The following is an 18967-nucleotide window of genomic DNA, read 5'->3' as shown; positions in this document are numbered from 1 at the left end:
CACCCTCTCCTTGTCGGCTCGTCCCATTGGTCCGGTATAAGGTCCAACGCCGATCTGAGGGTCCCATGTTGGGCGCCACTTGCAGACGCGGAAGTCTCGGACACAACACAGCGACCAATGTGATCAAGTTAGTGCCACTTTATTGCCCAAATAGCTCGGTTTATATACATTCTTCTACCCAGATACACACGCACCTAGTCCCCCTATTGGTCTACAGTCAGCAAGCACACGAATCTTAATATACACAGATTGGTCAAAAGCAGGTGTCCACGCGAACGCTTCCCCCGCCTGCATTCCGTTACCTAATCTGCTGATAGTTACATTTCTCAGCCTGCTTCCCTATTCTGCTATCGCTTCAGAGACTCTAAAACCACAATTGCCCTTTAGCAACCCTTTGCCTTATACTGTTGTTAACAAATCCTCAGTGCTTGGAGTGTTCATAGGATGTCCGTTATTTAATAAAAATCCTTCCACACACAGGGTGCACTCAAAATCTATGGGACCAAATTCTGCACTGAATTAAGTGGGAATTTTGCTGAAGTACCAACTGGAAATCTTATTTTATGGCCACTGTAATCGGTAAGATTTTTTTTTTTAAATTATTTCACAGGTATTTGGATTTGACCTATAATAAATAAGTGCAATAAAGAACAAATTATATGTCAACAATGTATACTCTCTTCCATACTACAACAATTAGCATGACCAAAACTGGCCATCAACTACACACAGTATTGATTGCGCTTCAAAGTTGGGTTTTTTTTTCGAAAATACTGGATCATTTTAGGATCAAGGTTTAACCAGCTGTTTTGCAGAGACTGCTCTACAGTCGGAGAAACCACTGTAGGAACGAGCTGTTCACATGTTACTGCCATGAATGTTGATGCTGTACTTCTCTCAACCCCCTTCAGGAGAGAGGTCACTGTAACAGTGGGTACAGTCAAGCTCCGTTCCAGACATCGACTTGGACTACTGAGGACTGCATCTGTTTGATTTTTGATAAGCGGTTTTGCCTTCTCTTTCTTCTGACATATTAGCAAAATGCACACAGAAATAACAGCAACAATGAGTAGCACAGACACCAGGAACAGGCAGATAATGACATACCAAGGGTTGCTGCTTTCACCTGCTTGCTCTCTGGGACTCCTAGCATTAACCTGGGTTGTGGTCTCAGTCCCCGCAGATCCACTTGTTCCCATTGCCAGATTTAGCAATGGACCTTCCTCATGCAGATTTCCCCAGCGATTCTGACATGGCCATATAGTTGGTCCAGTCTTCTGTGGTGCTACTGTAGGTTCTTCATTCTGAGAAGAAACTGGTGCCTCATCCTTTGAGGTAGTGTAAATCTCTAAAGTGGTCATGGTGGTTATGGAAGGGACGTAGGTTGTAAAACCCTGTTTTATTCAAGTGTGTTTAAAGAACAATTAACTTTCTGTTGTGGTTTAACCCAGCAGGCAGCCAAACACCACACAGCCGCTCGCTCACTCCCCCCCCACACAGAGTGGGATGGGGGAGAAAATCAGAAAAAGAAAAGTAAAATTCGTGGATTGAGATAAAGACAGTTTAATAGAACAAAAAAGGAAGGGAAAATAATAATAATGATAATAATAATAACAATAATGATAGAATATACAAAATGAGTGATACACAATGCAATTGCTCACCACCCGACGAACAATGCCCAAGCAGCGATCGCTACTTCCTCGATAACGCCCCCTATTTACATACTGAGCATGACATCATATGGTATGGAATACCCCATTGGCCAGTTGGGCTAGCTGTCCTGGCTATGCTCCCTCCCAGTCTCTTGTCACCTGGCAGAGCATGGGAAGCTGAAAAATCCTTGACTACAGGGTACTTAGCAACAACTGAAAACATCAGTGTGTTATCAACATTCTTCTCATACTAAATCCAAAACACAGCACTAGGAAGAAATTTAACCCTATCCCAGCTGAAACCAGGACAGTATCCACCCCTTATTCTATACCATCTACATCATGACCAGGTCTCACATTTTCCAATACAGCACATTCCAATTAATCACCACCACTTTTCCTGTCCTTTGATATATACACACAGATATCATTCCCTTAATCTATGGGCCATCCCTCTAAAATGTCCATTGAGTTCATTTAGTCTATGACTTTGGGCTCCATCTGTCATAACAGACTTTCAGGGCATGAGAGATGGTGTGTGGTGTTGGATTGTTGCATCCTGAAGACAGTTCTGGCTCCAATATCACTGCGCTCGTCCGGTTCTATCATTGTTGCACTTTGCTCGGTTTCATCAGAGTTCATTCTTCATTAATCTGGGTGATTCTTACTGCAATACCATTGATATGGCATATAGCAACCATAGAAGTGGTGACATACAGTATTATATCGTAATTAACACCATACAATTCAGTTCATTGGCTATTTTCACCCAAAATCAAATCCCCTTGAGGTACACACCAGACTTCCCCATCCTTTCGCATTACCCACCACGTGCACCCAGGTCCTTGAGCAAAAGCAATCCCACGAATGCGTTTTCCCTTGCCAGAGGCAGGAGTAACCCAGACTGTCTTCCCCAGCATATTTCTTATGTGCACGACAGGGACTTTATCTCCATCTGCAGTACGCAAAAGTTTTGATTGGGCAGGGCCAGTTCCATTGAAAGATCCCCTAGTGTTGACTAGCCAGGTGGCTTTTGCTAAATGTGTATCCCAATACTTGAATGTCCCACCACCCATTGCTCTCAGCGTAGTCTTTAGCAGTCCATTGTATTGTTCGATTTTCCCGGAGGCTGGTGCATGATAGGGGATGTGATATACCCACTCAATGCCATGCTCTTTGGCCCAGGTGTCTATGAGGGTGTTTCGGAAAAAAGTCCCATTGTCTGACTCAATTCATTCTGGGGTGCCATGTCGCCATAGGACTTGCTTTTCAAGGCCCAGGATGGTGTTCCGGGCGGTGGCATGGGGCACAGGATATGTTTCCAGCCATCCGGTGGTTGCTTCCAGCATGGTGAGCACATAGCGCTTGCCGTGTCGGGTTTGTGGGAGTGTGATATAATCCATCTGCCAGGCCTCCCCATATTTATATTTCAACCATTGTCCTCCATACCAGAGAGGCTTTACTTGCTTGGCTTGCTTAATGGCAGCGCATGTTTCACATTCATGGATAACCTGTGCAATAGCGTCCATGGTCAAGTCCAGCCCTCGATCACGAGCCCATCTATATGTTGCGTCTCTTCCTTGATGGTCTGAGGTATCATGGGCCCACCAGGCCATAAATAATTCACCCTTATGTTGCCAGTCCAGATCCACCTGAGCCACTTCAATCTTAGCAGCCTGGTCCACCTACTGGTTGTTTTGATGTTCCTCAGTGGCCTGACTCTTGGGTACGTGAGCATCTACGTGACGTACTCTTACAACCAGGTTCTCTACCCGGGCAGCAATATCTTGCCACAATGCGGCAGCCCAGATGGGTTTGCCTCTGCGCTGCCAGTTGTTCTGCTTCCACTGCTGCAACCACCCCCACAGGGCATTTGCCACCATCCATAAGTCAGTATAGAGATAAAGTACTGGCCATTTTTCTCATTCAGAAATGTCCAAGGCCAGCTGCATGGCTTTCAACTCGGCAAACTGGCTCGACTCACCTTCTCCTTCTGCAGTTTCTGCAACTTGGCTTATAGGACTCCATACAGCAGCTTTCCACCTCCGATGCTTTCCCAAAAGGCGACAGGACCCATCAGTGAACAGGGCATATTGCTTTTCATTTTCTGGTAGTTTATTATACAGTGGGGCCTCTTCAGCACACGTCACCTCCTCCTCTGGGGATATTCCAAAATCTTTGCCTTCTGGCCAGTTCGTGATCACCTCCAAGATTCCTGGGCGACTAGGGTTTCCTATTCGGGCCCGTTGTGTGATCAGTGCGACCCACTTACTCCACGTAGCATCAGTTGCATGATGTGTAGAGGGGACCCTCCCTTTGAACATCCAGCCCAGCACCGGCAGTCGGGGTGCCAGGAGGAGCTGTGCTTCAGTACCAACCACTTCCGAAGCAGCTCGAACCCCTTCATATGCTGCCAATATCTCCTTCTCAGTTGGCGTGTAGCGGGCCTCGGATCCTCTGTATCCCCGACTCCAAAACCCCAGGGGTCGACCTCGAGTCTCCCCTGGTGCTTTCTGCCAGAGGCTCCAGGTAGGGCCATTCTCCCCGGCTGCGGTGTAGAGCACATTCTTTACATCTTGTCCTGCCCGGACTGGCCCAAGGGCTACTGCATGAACTATCTCCTGTTTAATTTGTTCAAAGGCTTGTCGTTGCTCAGGGCCCCATTTGAAATTGTTCTTCTTCCTGGTCACGTGATAGAGAGGGCTTACGTTCTGACTGTAATTTGGAACATGCATTCTCCAAAAGCCCACAACGCCTAAGAAAGCTTGTGTTTCCTTTTTGCTAGTTGGTGGGGACAGGGGTCTTATTTTGTTGATCACATCCATTGGGATCTGACGATGCCTATCTTGCCATTATTCCTAAAAACTGGATCTCCTGTGCAGGTCCCTTACAATGATGTCATCAATGTATTGCAGATGTTCTGGAGCCTCACCCTGTTCCAGTGCGGTCTGGATCAGTCCATGGCAAATGGTAGGGCTGTGTTTCCACCCCTGGGGCAGTCGGTTCCAGGTGTATTGGACGCCCCTCCAAGTGACAGCAAACTGTGGCCTGCACTCTGCCGCCAAAGGGATTGAGAAGAATGCATTAGCGATATCATTGTGGCGTACTACTTCGCTGCCTTTGACTCCAGTTCGTATTGAAGTTCTAGCATGTCCGGCACAGCAGCACTCAGCATCAGCGTGACTTCGTTCAGGCCACGGTAGTCCAGTATTAGCCTCCACTCTCCATGAGACTTTCGCACTGGCCACATGGGACTGTTAAAGGGTGAGCGAGTCTTGCTGATGACTCCTTGGCTCTCCAGTCCACAAATCAGCTTATGGATGGGAATCAGAGAATCTCGGTTCATGCGATATTGCTGCCGGTGCACTGTTGTGGTAGCAATTGGTACCTGTTGTTCTTTGACCTTCAACAACCCCACAACAGAAGGATCCTGTGAGAGACCGGGCAAGGTAGACAGCTGTTTAGTTTCCTCCGTCTCCAGGGCAGCAATACCAAAAGCCCACCGGTACCCTTTTGGGTCCTTGAAATACCCTCTCCTGAGGTAGTCTATGCCAAGGATGCACGGAGCCTCTGGGCCAGTCACAATGGGGTGCTTCTGCCACTCATTCCCGGTTAGGCTCACTTCGGCCTCCAACACAGTTAACTCTTGGGATCCCCCTGTCACTCCAGAAATACAAATGGGTTCTGCCCCTTCATAGCTTGATGGCATCAGGGTACACTGTGCACCGGTGTCTACGAGAGCCTTATACTCCTGTGGGTCTGATGTGCCAGGCCATGGAATCCACACAGTCCAGTAAACCCGGTTGTCCCCTTCCTCCACCTGGCTGGAGGCAGGGCCCCTCTAGCCCTGGTCGTCGTATTCGCTACCCACCTCTTGTAAGCACGAATCAGAAGTCCCTTTACCCTTTATTAAGGTCGGAAGTGGAATCAGCCCTTCTACTCTGTCTGGGGAACTGCTCCCTGGAGACTGGAGCAGCAGTTTTCCTGGAAGAACCCCCTTTTGTGGTTGTTTTTCCTTGCAACTCACGTACACGTGCATCTAGGGCTGAGGTAGATTTTCCATCCCACTTCCTCATGTCCTCTCCGTGGTCATGCAGGTAAAACCACAGGGTGCCCCGGGGTGTGTACCCACAATATCTCCTCTCTTGAGCAGAGGGACGCTTACTCCTAATGGCTGAGACACTGGCCCGTGCAGGTGGAGAATATGACATATCCTCTTTGACTTGGTGGACCTCCCGAGACAGTTTCTCCACAGCAGAGACACAGGCCCATAGGGAGGAAGAGAGACTTTCTTCATATTGCCAGAGTTGGCCAGCCAATTCATCCACTGTTTGTTCCTCTCCGTCTTTGCAGGTCATTATTGCCAATGAGTTTGCATGTGACGCTGGTGCGCTCCGCGCAAACTTCCGCCACATGGGTCAGGTGCATTTGACTTCATCTGGATCTTTGGATAACTGCTCGTTGTTCAGGTCATCATAAATCACCTCCAGCATGGCTTATTCCCTCAGGTACTGGATACCTCTCTCCATGGTGGTCCACTTGCCTGGGTGGCATATAACATCTTCCTTGAAGGGATACCTTTCCTTCACGCCTGACAGGAGTCGCCTCTAGAGGCTGAGGGCTTGTGCCCCTTGTCCAATCACTTTGTCAATGCCCCCTTCCCTAGAAAGGGATCCCAGCTGCTTGGCTTCCCTACCCTCTAATTCCAGGCTACTGGTCCCGTTATCCCAGCATCAGAGCAGCCAGGTGACAATGTGCTCGCCTGGAGGACAACTGAAGTCATAGAATCATAGAATCATAGAATCATACAGGTTGGAAAAGACCTCTAAGATCATCGAGTCCAACCGTCAACCCAACACACCATGTCCACTAAACCATGTCCCTAAGGGCCTCATCTACACGTCTTTTAAATACTTCCAGGGATGGTGACTCCACCACTTCCCTGGGCAGCCTGTTCCAAGGCCTGACCACTCTTTCAGTAAAGAAATTTCTCCTAATGTCCAGCCTAAACCTCCCTTGGCGCAACTTGAGGCCATTTCCTCTCGTCCTATCGCTAGTTACTTGGGAGAAGAGACCAACACCCACCTCGCTACAACCTCCTTTCAGGTAGTTGTAGAGCGCGATGAGGTCTCCCCTCAGCCTCCTCTTCTCCAGGCTAAACAGTCCCAATTCCCTCAGCCGCTCCTCATAAGGCTTGTGCTCCAGGCCCTTCACCAGCTTCGTTGCCCTCCTCTGGACATGCTCCAGCAGCTCCATGTCCTTCTTGTAGTGAGCGGCCCAAAACTGAACACAGTATTCGAGGTGCGAAAGTGGAAAGTCTTTCCACATATCTCGCAACTCACTCAGGGATAGGGATCGGGTGGTTACCATCTCATTTACGGGTTCTGCCTCTTCCTCCTCCTGTTCTCGTGAGGGCCCTGGTTCATTTTCATCCCTTACTAAACAAGCTGATTTCCTTGTGTATTTTCTTTTTTGTATAGGGGCAACTGATACTGGCATGGGTTGGTTCTCTGTCGCAGGGGGCAGAGTAGCTGCCCTGCCTGCCATGGGGGGTGGGGTAGCCACAGGGCCTGTTGCTTTGTCATCAGATGCAGAGACCTCCTCTTCCCCTTGAGGGTTCTGAGTGGTGTTAAACAGGGCTCGGTAGGCATGGGCCAGGCCCCAGCACATTGCAGTGATTTGTGTCTCCCTAGAATGGCCAGGGTGACAGCATACTTTTTCCAAATATTTTACTAGTTTTTCAGGATTCTGCACTTGTTCAGGGGTGAAGTTCCAGAACACTGGGGGTGCCCACCATCCCAGGCATTTGCCCATGCTATCCCACTCGCCCTGCCACTCATAACTATCCAGCCTTGGGGCAGATCTCTGGATGACATTCTTAAATTGCTTATTAACCTTGGACAAAACCAAAACAATATTCCCAAGGAGTACCAATAGATGTATCTTAACTACCCAGGGATGTTCAAGATACTGACAAGTTATCTTAACAAAGGAGATGACGTCATAGAGGAAGGTAGTGAGGGTGCCATTCTCTATTTCCTCCATAAAAAACCTCTCAGAGGAAGAGGTATAACTGCTAATGGTCTCCATGAGGTGGTACCCGAAGTACAATAACGGCTTCATTACAAATTCCAAATACCAAATAACCCCCAATGCCAGCGTTTTAGTAACAAATCTCCCAGGCAAAACATCATTAATCACTGCAGAGCACAGCAGACTACAAAAACCAACACCAGTCTTTAACAGGTACAGTAAAAACAAGAGCATGGTGCAGACCAGATAAATTAATATGTTAACAGATACAAATTCCTTAATATGCTCTAGTTAATCTGTTGTTATCTCAACCCTTCATTGCCCCACATTGGGCGCCAAAAAGGACTGTCGTGGTTTAACCCCAGCCAGCAAATAAACCCCATGCAGCCGCTCGCTCACCCCCCTCCTCCAGTAGGATGGGGGAGAGAATCAGGAGGGCACAAGTAGGAAATCTCGCAGGTTGAGATAAAAACAGTTTAATAATTGAAATAAAACAAAGTAGAACAGTAATATTAACAATGAGAACAACAACAATAGCAGAATATACAAAGCAGGCAATGCACAATGCAACTGTTCACCGGCCGCGTGTCACGAACGGGGGACGAGCCCCCCCACACCCCTGGTTTTTATACTGAGCATGATGTCACATGGTATAGAATACCCCATTGGCCAGTTGGGTCAACCACCCTGGCTATGCCCCCCCGCCCACAGCTTCCCCTGCACTTGGCAGAGCATGGGAGGCCTAAAAGAGAAACAAAAACTCCCTGGTGCAAGCACCACCCAGCAACAACCAAAGCATCAATGGGCCATCAACGCTCCTCTCATACCAAACCGGAAACAGAGCACACCCCCCAAGCTACTGGGAAGAAAGTTAACTCTGTCCCAGCCGGAACCAGGACAATAGTTTATTGCACACAGAGCACAGAGTTATATTCAGATTCTGCACACAGATATAACTCATTTCAGTTGCAAAAGAATGTTTTCTGTCAAGTTACATGAGCTGCCATGTCTTAGTCATTCAAGTATGAGAGCCTGTATCACAGTTAAGATTCTTTAAGCACTTAATATCACAGCCAATTAAGTCAATAAAAGTCCTCTTGGAGACACCCATGAGGGCTGTGTACAGCTGAAATGAATCTGATACTTGGAGTTTTCATAGAGCAAAAGGCTACTCCTTCTGCCAAAAACTAAAGGCTTCCAACCTCGGACTGCTGGTTAATGGCACCAGAACAGCTCTTCTTGAAAAATACTGTTACAAGCAAAACAGTGGAAATTGCCAAGACTCTGCTAGTATCCAAGCAGAGGGGAACAAAGGCTCCTCTTGAGTTCATTCGTAGATGCCAGATATTTAATGACACAGCAAATCTGGGCGATTGCATTGATGGGTCACATATGCCTGGTTACTTAACAGATATAAATGGATCAGACAAAGAAGAAGCAACTGAGATGCCCTTTGAAGTAACAATCTACCCCTGAACTAGTTATTATAAAGTAAAGCTTACCATAGACTGTGTAAAACTGAGGATTTCCTAAGTGGTATTATCAGAATTTACTCTGATCAGTCTTCCAAGTTTTGGGGAAGTTACAATCATACAAGTTATAGTTCTGTTTCCTGCATTGGTCACATCATCGGTTACAGCTTTCAGATCATGTCGTGAAATAGGTTTCCTGGAACCTAAAAAACATCAATTAAAAGTAACATAAATTTGCAACAGCAATTTTTCCCAAAGGGTGAGTTTTATATGTACAACTCGCCCTCTCATCTAGTTATTCTACTTAGCATTTTAATAACATTTTATAAGATCAGCAGGTTTGCCCTTTTTCTAGTTACCTTCTAGTTACAACTCTTCCACAGCTTTTTCAATCAAAAAGTACATCAGTAGGAAGTATCTTTGTTTTACAGAAATGAAAAAAAGTACAGATCTCTTCAGCACATGCAATTGCTAAATACTAGCTTCTGCAAAAACAACCCGAAGTACAGAATAGAGCACGTATAAGAAGCCTTTTTCCTATATTACATGTCTAGAATTGAATTCAAACTCCAGCTGAAGTCACCATCATTAATGTTTTTAGTAATCCCAGTTGCCCACAGAAGGCAGGGTGATTTGGCTGGGAGAAGCCTTAACACAGAAAAGTTTCTAGTGAACACACATAAACCAAAATCAATTATTACCAGAAGCCTGAACCACACTTTATCGATATGAAAGATGATTTTCATTAAATGAAATTAAAAAATAAATACTGAACAAATTAGGAAGAACATCACACAACAGAAATAACAGCCTCAACTGAAATAATGTATTATTAAGATGAACGGAGACTGCGGGGTAACAGAATTCTTTTAATACATAGCACCACACTAACCAGTACCTTCTGTCTTAAAGATTATAAAGAGCTTTCTGGAATTTAGCCAAACCAAGACAATTTTTGACATAGCTGTGACAAAACCAAACCTAATAATTTCCTAAAAGAAAAAAAACCCCACAGTTTTATTTGGCTTCTTTATGATGCACTGTTTCATGGCATACACTCAGCAAACTAAATCTGATATTTACTGATACTTTTGGAAGAGCAATAGGTCCCCATAATCCTGTTCCCCCTGCCCCCACTTCTGCCTCCATTTTTACATTTTGTTTTTTCTTGAGCAACAAGCTTTTATAGGTATCAATACATAATTTCAGATACTAGCAGTATGAAGTCTGAATTATCAATCCATCTTCACTAAAGCATGTTTATAGAGGAATAACAAAAAGTAACATGTTCCTGCTATAATATTCAGAAGAAAAAAATATGGCAAGCAAACTGAAGAATGGGAATGTTTTGCAAGCCATTAGTAACCTCAGGATTCTGCCTGTTTACATGTAGTTGTGCCCTGGCTCAAACCACATCTACTTTGAAACAGAGTTGTTATAAGCAAATGAGATCATCTGGCTCTGTTTTCCCCTTTTCACCTACCCATGCCTCTCTGTATCCATATTGCTTTGAAAAGCAAAGCAGTCCCTCAGGTCTAGAAAAATTCTCCCACGCTATATCTAATTCAAGAAGTCTCTCTCCTCTTCCTCTCTCTTCTTTTCCCTTTTCTGCATGACAGGCAGAGAGGGAAGCACAACCTTGTGTCATGTGTACAGCAGATGTGGTCAGGAATGTAGAACTGAGAGCAACAGTTAATCAGACCACGTGTGTATCTGCAAACACAGTTATTTCTCAATAACCTCCTATTTATGCAAATCAGGCCCCGGTGCCATAACAAACTAAGACACAATAACTCTCAAACATGGTCACACTGTAGTGATGGATGTTACCACTTCAATTTTTCATAACCATACCAGGTTATCGCACCACCACCATCACAGTGCAGGGACATGGGGATGGAGGAGGTGTGTATTTCTGTGCCACAAAGCCCCAGTTTGTTCTTAATAGACCTGATCTCACTCACGAGCCAGGACTTGATCACAAGGGACATCACTGCACAGCAGAGGCTGAAATACAGTCTAGGGCCACAGACAATAAAGTCTCCCACGCTTTCCTGTGAAATGGGATCCTCATCCAAACATAACCTTCTCTTTCACCCACTTTTGTCCTGAGACCTGAAAAACCTTTTCCAGCACTGGCAGCAGTTCAGCTCTGGTCTGACACCTCAACAGGGAGAGGAAGGTTATTTGTTAGTCAACAGACTGGGTGAAGGAAAGGGAAGTGAGAACACCCTCTGCCTGTTCCCAAACATGAGAACAGAGTAATCACAAAAGCAATGCCACCCAAACACTGGGGAAAGGAACAGAGAGAGAGGGGAGGAAGACACAACAGGGATGGGTGATGCAGAGTAGGGCCAAGCTAACCCATACAAGCAGAATGCAACAGCATAAGGCCATCATCAGTACCTAATAATTTTGATATCTATTTTTACTGCCTACATTTAAGATTTGGAAACTGCTCTGGCATGAGCATTCTGCCTATCACTGCTAAACAGTTATGGATCATCTCGTCTACTGACTGCTCAGACAGCTCTGCTTCTGAATACCTACAAGTCAGGCTGCCTCTTCATCTCAAAGAACAACTCAGCTCATTCCTTCTTTAAGCGATTGCTTCCCTAAGAGAGCAAATCCTCACATTCTAGATATCTAGCATACATAAGAAAAAACTCATATATCTATCAGTCAATTTACTGAGCACACTGAATAAAACAAGCTTCTATTGAACAGAAAAAAATCCATAAATTGTATAATCAAATCTGGTATATCCAACACAAAAGAAGACAGCAGTACATGCTCTTATAAAATTGCAGAACAATATGCTTGAAAGAATAGTTTATACCCAGTCATGAAGACATGACAAATTCTTCACAATAAATTCAAGTTTTACTTCCCTACAGAAAAGATTCTTCAAGTTGTCTCAAAATTAAAATTTCCTGCAGTGCTATAAAATATAACAGGACACTGGCTATTGTTTTTATGTGTATTAAGCATTTGGCACCATCATTGTTATAATAGTCATTTCATGATGAGCAAGTACAACTGAAACCCGTACAGCTCCAGAATGTCTTTAAAAAGTATCATAAAGAGAACAGGTGAAAAAGCTAGTAATACTTTTTAATGCCAAAAAGGAATTTTGCTAACTCAAAGTAAGCAAGAATTCAGGAAAAACTGTAGGCTTAGATGAATACAGCTTGCAGTGCTGAAAGAAATATTGTATTTTGCAAACCAGGGAACTGATAGATAGCCTAGAGACTTTGCCTTCTACAGAAGTATCAGGCATATTTTTCTTACAATTATCTTTGGCTTAAGATAGAATTCCTGTAAATCCCTGTGCCCGAGCCAACCTTACACACCAAAATCACAGATTAATAAGCCTTGTAAGTGGATTTATGTGAATTTTATATCAGCTGAATTAGAAGATCATGCTGCTACAAACTCATTTTTTGTTGCCTGTGTTTAATTAGCTTTTGTTGCAAGCCTTTGTTTATGCAGTTTATATTCAGGAAGTTTAAGAAACTAAAGTGCTCCTCTTCCGTATCAAATTAATAAATCAAGGTACAGATTAATACCTATAGAGCTTTCCCAATTCTCAATCTCTCTCTGGCTGTACAGTTCATGTTCAGAGAAAAAGAAGGTAGTACAAACAAGAAGTATGATGCAAGACGTTGCTGAGAGAAGACTAATCTTTATTTCTCCTTTAATCCTGCAATTAATGTTAGATTACTAACTCAATGAGGGATTACTCTTGCCAATGCAAAGCAGTAAATGGTTCTGGTGAGACTCTCAACTCATCAACTCCTGAAAGAGTAGGATTTCATTAAAAAATAGCTGCTGATCCAACTAGTTCCAAATGCACAAATATGAATCAAAGTTGTTCAGTCCTGATTCATCAGTGAGTCTGCACTGCTCTCCGTAACTCTGCTCAAACAAAAAGAAAGTGAACTAACAATCTGGTGAGTTTAAGTGTGCTATTCATAGTCCTACAGACATAAGCTTCACTCTCCTTTTACCAGGCAAAAATCGCAACCAGCTAAATTCTATGAATATAATATAGAGCTTTTAAACTAATCTGAATGGGGAACGTTCAGAGCTTAGGCAGACAGTGTTATTGTCACACTGTGCTTATATATTTCACTGCCAATTTCCATTACTCTGAGCACATACACATATCAAAAAGTTAAAGACTATAAAACAATAAAACAATATGTCATTTGAGAAAACATAACTGTTCTTTTAAAAATCAGACAGATAGATGTTCCCAGGTACAGTTATCTATAGTTTAGTCAGCTAGCTATCTGACAAATAACCGTATATTATGCAATTTTTTCAAATGGATGAAATCATGATAATCTGTTAAAAACAGACCTGGAAAGACTCCGAGTCCTTTGTTCACTTCAAGGCTAATGACTAGCATCCGAGCTGTGATGCTAAAAATCTGTCAAGGTGCAAAGTTCAAACCATCTGTTACCTGAAAGTTGAAGCCTCCAGACATTGCTCCTGTAGAAAACAAAACCATAAATTTATTCTTGTATTATTCTGTTTGTCATCCAAAATGTGATAGATGATTTAGCCCCAAACAGGATTCCAATTTAGGTTTACAATTTATTAAACAAATAGAGGCAAGTAAACAGCGCTGGGTGCGTCGGGAGTCTCTGCTCTACCAAGACGCACACCGTACAGTTCCTGGTTTTGGTTTATATCCCTTATACCTATACATATTCATGAATAGGTGTATCTTCTTCGGCGCGTGCCCTCTTCTCCTTCTAGGGTCTTCTCGAATCTTCCTCAGCTTGCCCCCAAACTTTATGCATGCACTTTATAAGTTTCTCTTTACACAATACTATGCGGTCAGTGGTCAAACTGGTGGCTTTCGCAAGAGGCAGGAACAGAAGTTGAAACTTATCTCTAAAGATAGGGCTCCCCCACCTACATAATCAGGATGCAGGGGCTTTGCAGACACATTCACTAAGGTACTATCAGGATAGTCTGTCTGGAACAGACCTGATAACTTGAACTATCTTCTTTTCAGGGCAACCATCAGCCTGCGGTTATACAAGAACAATCAGAATGGTTAAAGATTACATATACAGAGAGGGTCACATTTTACCCTGCGGCCTTAGCATTGTTTCATATTGACACGAATCAGGTGAACACATTTCACAATCCCTCATCTTTTTTTTTTTATGGTATTGATTCGTGTTGTCGTTTCCAATCGAGTCAATACTTGCCGAATTGGTATCAATTTCGGATCTTCTTTTGCTTTTATTATTATCAGGGAATGGGTTTTCTCTTTCCCTGGTTCTGGATCAATAGGTACTGCAGATATCTGCATTCCTTGTATAACCGAGTGTATTAGTCTAGTGAAACAAGGTATTAAACATGGAATTATTAACAATCCTCCACATATCCCCAATACAACTATCCCGATTTTAGTAAGCCAATCACTGCCCATAAAGTCCCCCCATACTTCTCCTAGATTGATTCCATTCCAAGTTTGAACTGGGACATGTGCAATTTTCTTCATTTCTTTTACAAGCTCATTCACAGCTTTTCCCTCATCATCAATTTCTAAACAACAATTACTAAGATTAAATTTTCCACAAACACCCCCTTCTTGTGCTAGCAAATAATCCAAAGCTAAGCGATTCTGATACAAAGCAGTCCTCATCTTGGTGTTTTGTTTTGCAATTAATCCAAGTGCATCTCCAGTTTTATTTACAATTATTTCTACTACAGCTTGTAACCTAATTATTCTATTAAGCATATATACTGGGGTCCTGTAGCCCCAGGATCCGTCTTCTGCCCATGTAGCTGGATCATAATAGGCAATGATTCTCTCAGGAGGCCATTCGTTATTTTTCCAATGTCCAATTTGCAGGCTCCGTTTATGGCGTCTTTTCCTTAACTCATCAGCTTCAGTATACACTTGGACTCCTAATCGCTCTCCCCGATTTATGGGTAACAGGAAAAAACTAGGTCTTATAGTTCCTAATACACAAGATCCTGCCCCATTTTTTGGCAAATATGCATATGCTAGTTTGCCACAAATCCAATAATGTCCTTCAGGAGTTGGCCAACCATTTGGTATATTTGTTCCATTGGTCCAATTTTTAAATTGATTATTCATTTCCAGTGGACTTCCCCACTTATCCCAGCTATTCCGAGTTTTATTCCATAAATAACCTCCTTCACACTCCAGGTTACCTGCTTGTCTTCCATTTTCTTTCAGATTTTGCCAACAACTCCTTCCAATTATACTTGTTTGGAGTACCCATTGTTGTTTCCTATTACGCTTTCCCGTTGTTTTCCAAACTTGGGGATTACTTATGTTGCTCTCCATAGCTTCCCATGGCCATCGTTCACCTTGATTTGTTCCACCACAAACATAACAATTAGTTATATTCAATGACTTAGCAATGTTTTCAGCAAGATTTACAAATAGATTTTTAGCAACTGTGGGAATTTCATATTTCACTCCTGTTTCCATTTCATGATAAAATGAGTTAAATAACAGTCTATGCTGCACCGATTCTTTTGCCCTTTCTTTTATTTCAATACTAATAACTACACCTGGGTCTTCTCCAGGTCCATATATCTTAAGTCCAATTTTGGTTAATTTTTTCTGTTTCCAAATTTCTAAATTTATAAGGGTTAAATTTACTAGATTGCATGTACGGGTTGTACAATTACTGTCTGTTTGCACCCTTGTGATTGAAGCTTGTAAATTCCCACATTGACCATCATATCCCCAGCCTGCAGTATCCCAACATACACAAGACCATCCCCTTCTTCCACATAGATGTGCCGACTGATATCTCGCTGTTTGACTAGGTACATAATCAGGATTTATTTGACATTGACGTCCACCTGGGCAAATGTATTTTGGTTGATTTCTATAGTACCGTCTCCATTCTAAACTCCCGCAATTAGTGTCTAGATCATCATCTATAATATCACATGCATCAAAAATTATCGACACCGATGTGCTCAACTTGGCTATAACCTTACTTGTTCCAATTAATCTTCCTATTTCCGAATTTGTCTTCATTTCTACCCAATATTGATAAGGGAGTTCTTTTGGATCATAGCATACAGTCCTGTTACCTTCTCTGCATAGAGCATACTGGGTTTGGTTATAAATGCAGATTCCTGTTTTCTGGCCTTTACAGTCATAGACAGTATGATACATCAAGGTTTGGGAACTTACCCGTCCCCTTCTAGCAGTTACCACACATTGACTGCAGTTGTTTGCCATAGTCAGGGTCAAGGAACTCACTCCAAGTAGGACTAGAAGAGGTCTGGTAAGGGCCATAGTGATCGGCGGTCACAGCCCGAAGGGGTTGCAGCCCTTGGCAGACCTTTTCAAGCCGCAACACCGGTTCCCTATCCGGTCTTGCCCTCTTCTTTAATCTTAAGGGGTGGCCTCTTCCAATTTGTATGCTATGTCCCAAAAATCTGGTGTATACTGTGGATAGCCTATTGTTATCCCTAGGGGATAATGCTTAACTGATCCCTGTTATTAATAAATTGTCTCCCTTAATGGGTATCCATTCAGGAGTCTCTCTGTTCACCAATTCTACAGGAGTAGTCACAATAAAATTCCCACAGCAACTTAGCTTATACTCTTTGATTAAGGCCTCTTCAAGTTCGTCTGATGGTTAGCTTAGTTTCTCCGGGTTCAGATGTGACTCTCCACTCCTTCACTGGACCTTTCACTCGCGACACATGTGTCCATCCTTTTTCAGCAGTTCTCACAGCTGTTTCTGTAGTTAATAAAACAAGAAAAGGTCCTTCCCAGAGGGGAGATAGGTTTCCTTCTTTCCATGTTTTTATTAGAACTTTATCTCCTGGTTCTAACTGATGAATTGCAAATCCTAAAGGTGGTGTTTGGGCCACCATCCCAATCTCTCTTAATTCTTTTAATCTTTTTCCAATGGTAATTATATATTTTTGGATACTATGATCCTCGATTACATTGTTCCCCAGAGGCATTCCTTGAAAATAAGGCATGCCATATAACATTTCATATGGCGATAATCCAGTCTCACTATGTGGTTTAGTTCTTATGTTTAAAAGTGCCAATGGTAAGCATTTTGTCCAGGGCATTTGTGTCTCAATCATCAATTTAGCTAATTGTTGTTTTATTGTTTGATTCATTCTTTCTACCTTCCCCGAGCTTTGTGGGTGCCACGGAGTGTGGTATTCCCACTGAATACCTAATGATTGACATAATAGTTTTATTATTTTAGAAGTAAAATGTGTGCCCTGGTCAGAATCAATGTACTGGATTATCCCATATCTAGGTATCAAATGTTCCAATAAAGTTTTTACCACCATTTGTGCCGTAGCTTGTGCTACAGGGTAAGCTTCTACCCATTGTGTTAAATGATCTACTATTACCAATAAATATTTTATCCTCCCTACCTTAGGCAATTCAGTGAAATTGACTTGTACTTTCTCGAAAGGTCTGTACGCTGTTTTTCTCCCTCCCGTGGCCACTTGTCGAAACACTTTCTTATTTACCTTTTGACAAGTTAAGCAACCTTGTGTAATTTGCTTTGCTATTTCAAAAATTCCAATACAGCCAAATTGTTTAAGGAAATGATCACTTAACGCCTTTGTACCCCAATGTGTTTGCGCATGCAAACGTTCCAATATTTGCCTGGCGTAGGCTTTTGGCAACATTTCTCGCCCATCGGGCAGTGTCCATTTTCCTTGTTCTAATTTAGCTCCTATTTTCTCCAATTTTGTTTGTTCTTCAGGGGTAAACTTCTTCTCTCTTTCCTCTCGTCCTTCTTCGCTGGTGTCCTCCTTTGTTTGTACTGCATTAATTTTAGCAACTTCAGTCCTCAGGGCTGCTTCCTGGGCCTCTTTATCTGCTAAGTTATTACCTCTGGTTCGGTAATCTAATCCCTTTTGGTGTCCCCTCACATGTACAACTGCTATCTCCTTTGGTTCTCTTAATGCCTTTAAAATTTTTACTATTAATTCTTGATGTATTAGATTCCTCCCTTGAGTATTAATCAAACCTCTTTCTTCCCAAATTTTTCCAAAAGTGTGGACCACCCCATACGCGTATTTAGAATCCGTAAATATAGTCCCGCTTTTTCCTTTTAATAATTCCAGGGCCCTACATAGGGCATACAGCTCACAAGCCTGAGCTGACCATGATGGACTCAGAGGTCCTGATTCCACAAGTTCTAAGTCCTTATTAATTATTGCATATCCCGATTTTCTCTTCCCTTCCACCACTCGGGAGGAGCCATCTATAAACAGCGCTTCCCCATTTTCCAACTCAGTATCTCTTAAATCTGGCCTCACCTTAGTCTGGGTCTCAATTACCTCTAAACAGTTATGTTGTAATTCCTCCGGTGGTTCTCCAAACAAAAATTGTGCTGGACTCTGAGCAGAAGTCACCCTCAGTTCTAAGTCAGGGGAGTCTATTAGTATTGCTTCATACTTTAGGATCCGGCTGTCTGTTAACCATTTTTCCGCTTTCTGTTGTAAAACATTTCTGACATTGTGTGGGGTATACACCTTTAAAGGAGCACTAAAGGTAACCTTCCTAACCTCCTCTATTAATAATGCTGTAGCAACCAAAGCTTGGAGACAAGCAGGCCATCCTCTGCTTACTGGATCAAGTAACTTAGAACAATACCCCACGGGTTTTTTGATTCCTGCCCAGTCTTGAGTAAGAACTCCATATGCTGTCTGGCTTGATGTATTCACAAAGAGATAGAAAGGTTTTTCTAGATCTGGGAGGCTCAATACAGGTGCTTGTATTAATGCCTTTTTTACTTCCTCGAA

General features: G+C 43.1%; 1 pseudogene; it reads right to left on the bottom strand.

The window, feature by feature from the left end:
- Positions 1-722: 722 nt before the first annotated feature.
- Positions 723-18967, bottom strand: part of LOC142074948 (chondroitin sulfate proteoglycan 4-like) — a 37176-nt pseudogene continuing 18931 nt past the window's right edge.

The sequence above is a fragment of the Calonectris borealis genome, chromosome W (assembly GCF_964195595.1).
Source record: "Calonectris borealis chromosome W, bCalBor7.hap1.2, whole genome shotgun sequence".
Taxonomy (NCBI): domain Eukaryota; kingdom Metazoa; phylum Chordata; class Aves; order Procellariiformes; family Procellariidae; genus Calonectris; species Calonectris borealis.
The sequence above is the reverse complement of the archived record's forward strand: the minus strand, read 5'-3'. Positions and strand labels throughout refer to the sequence as shown.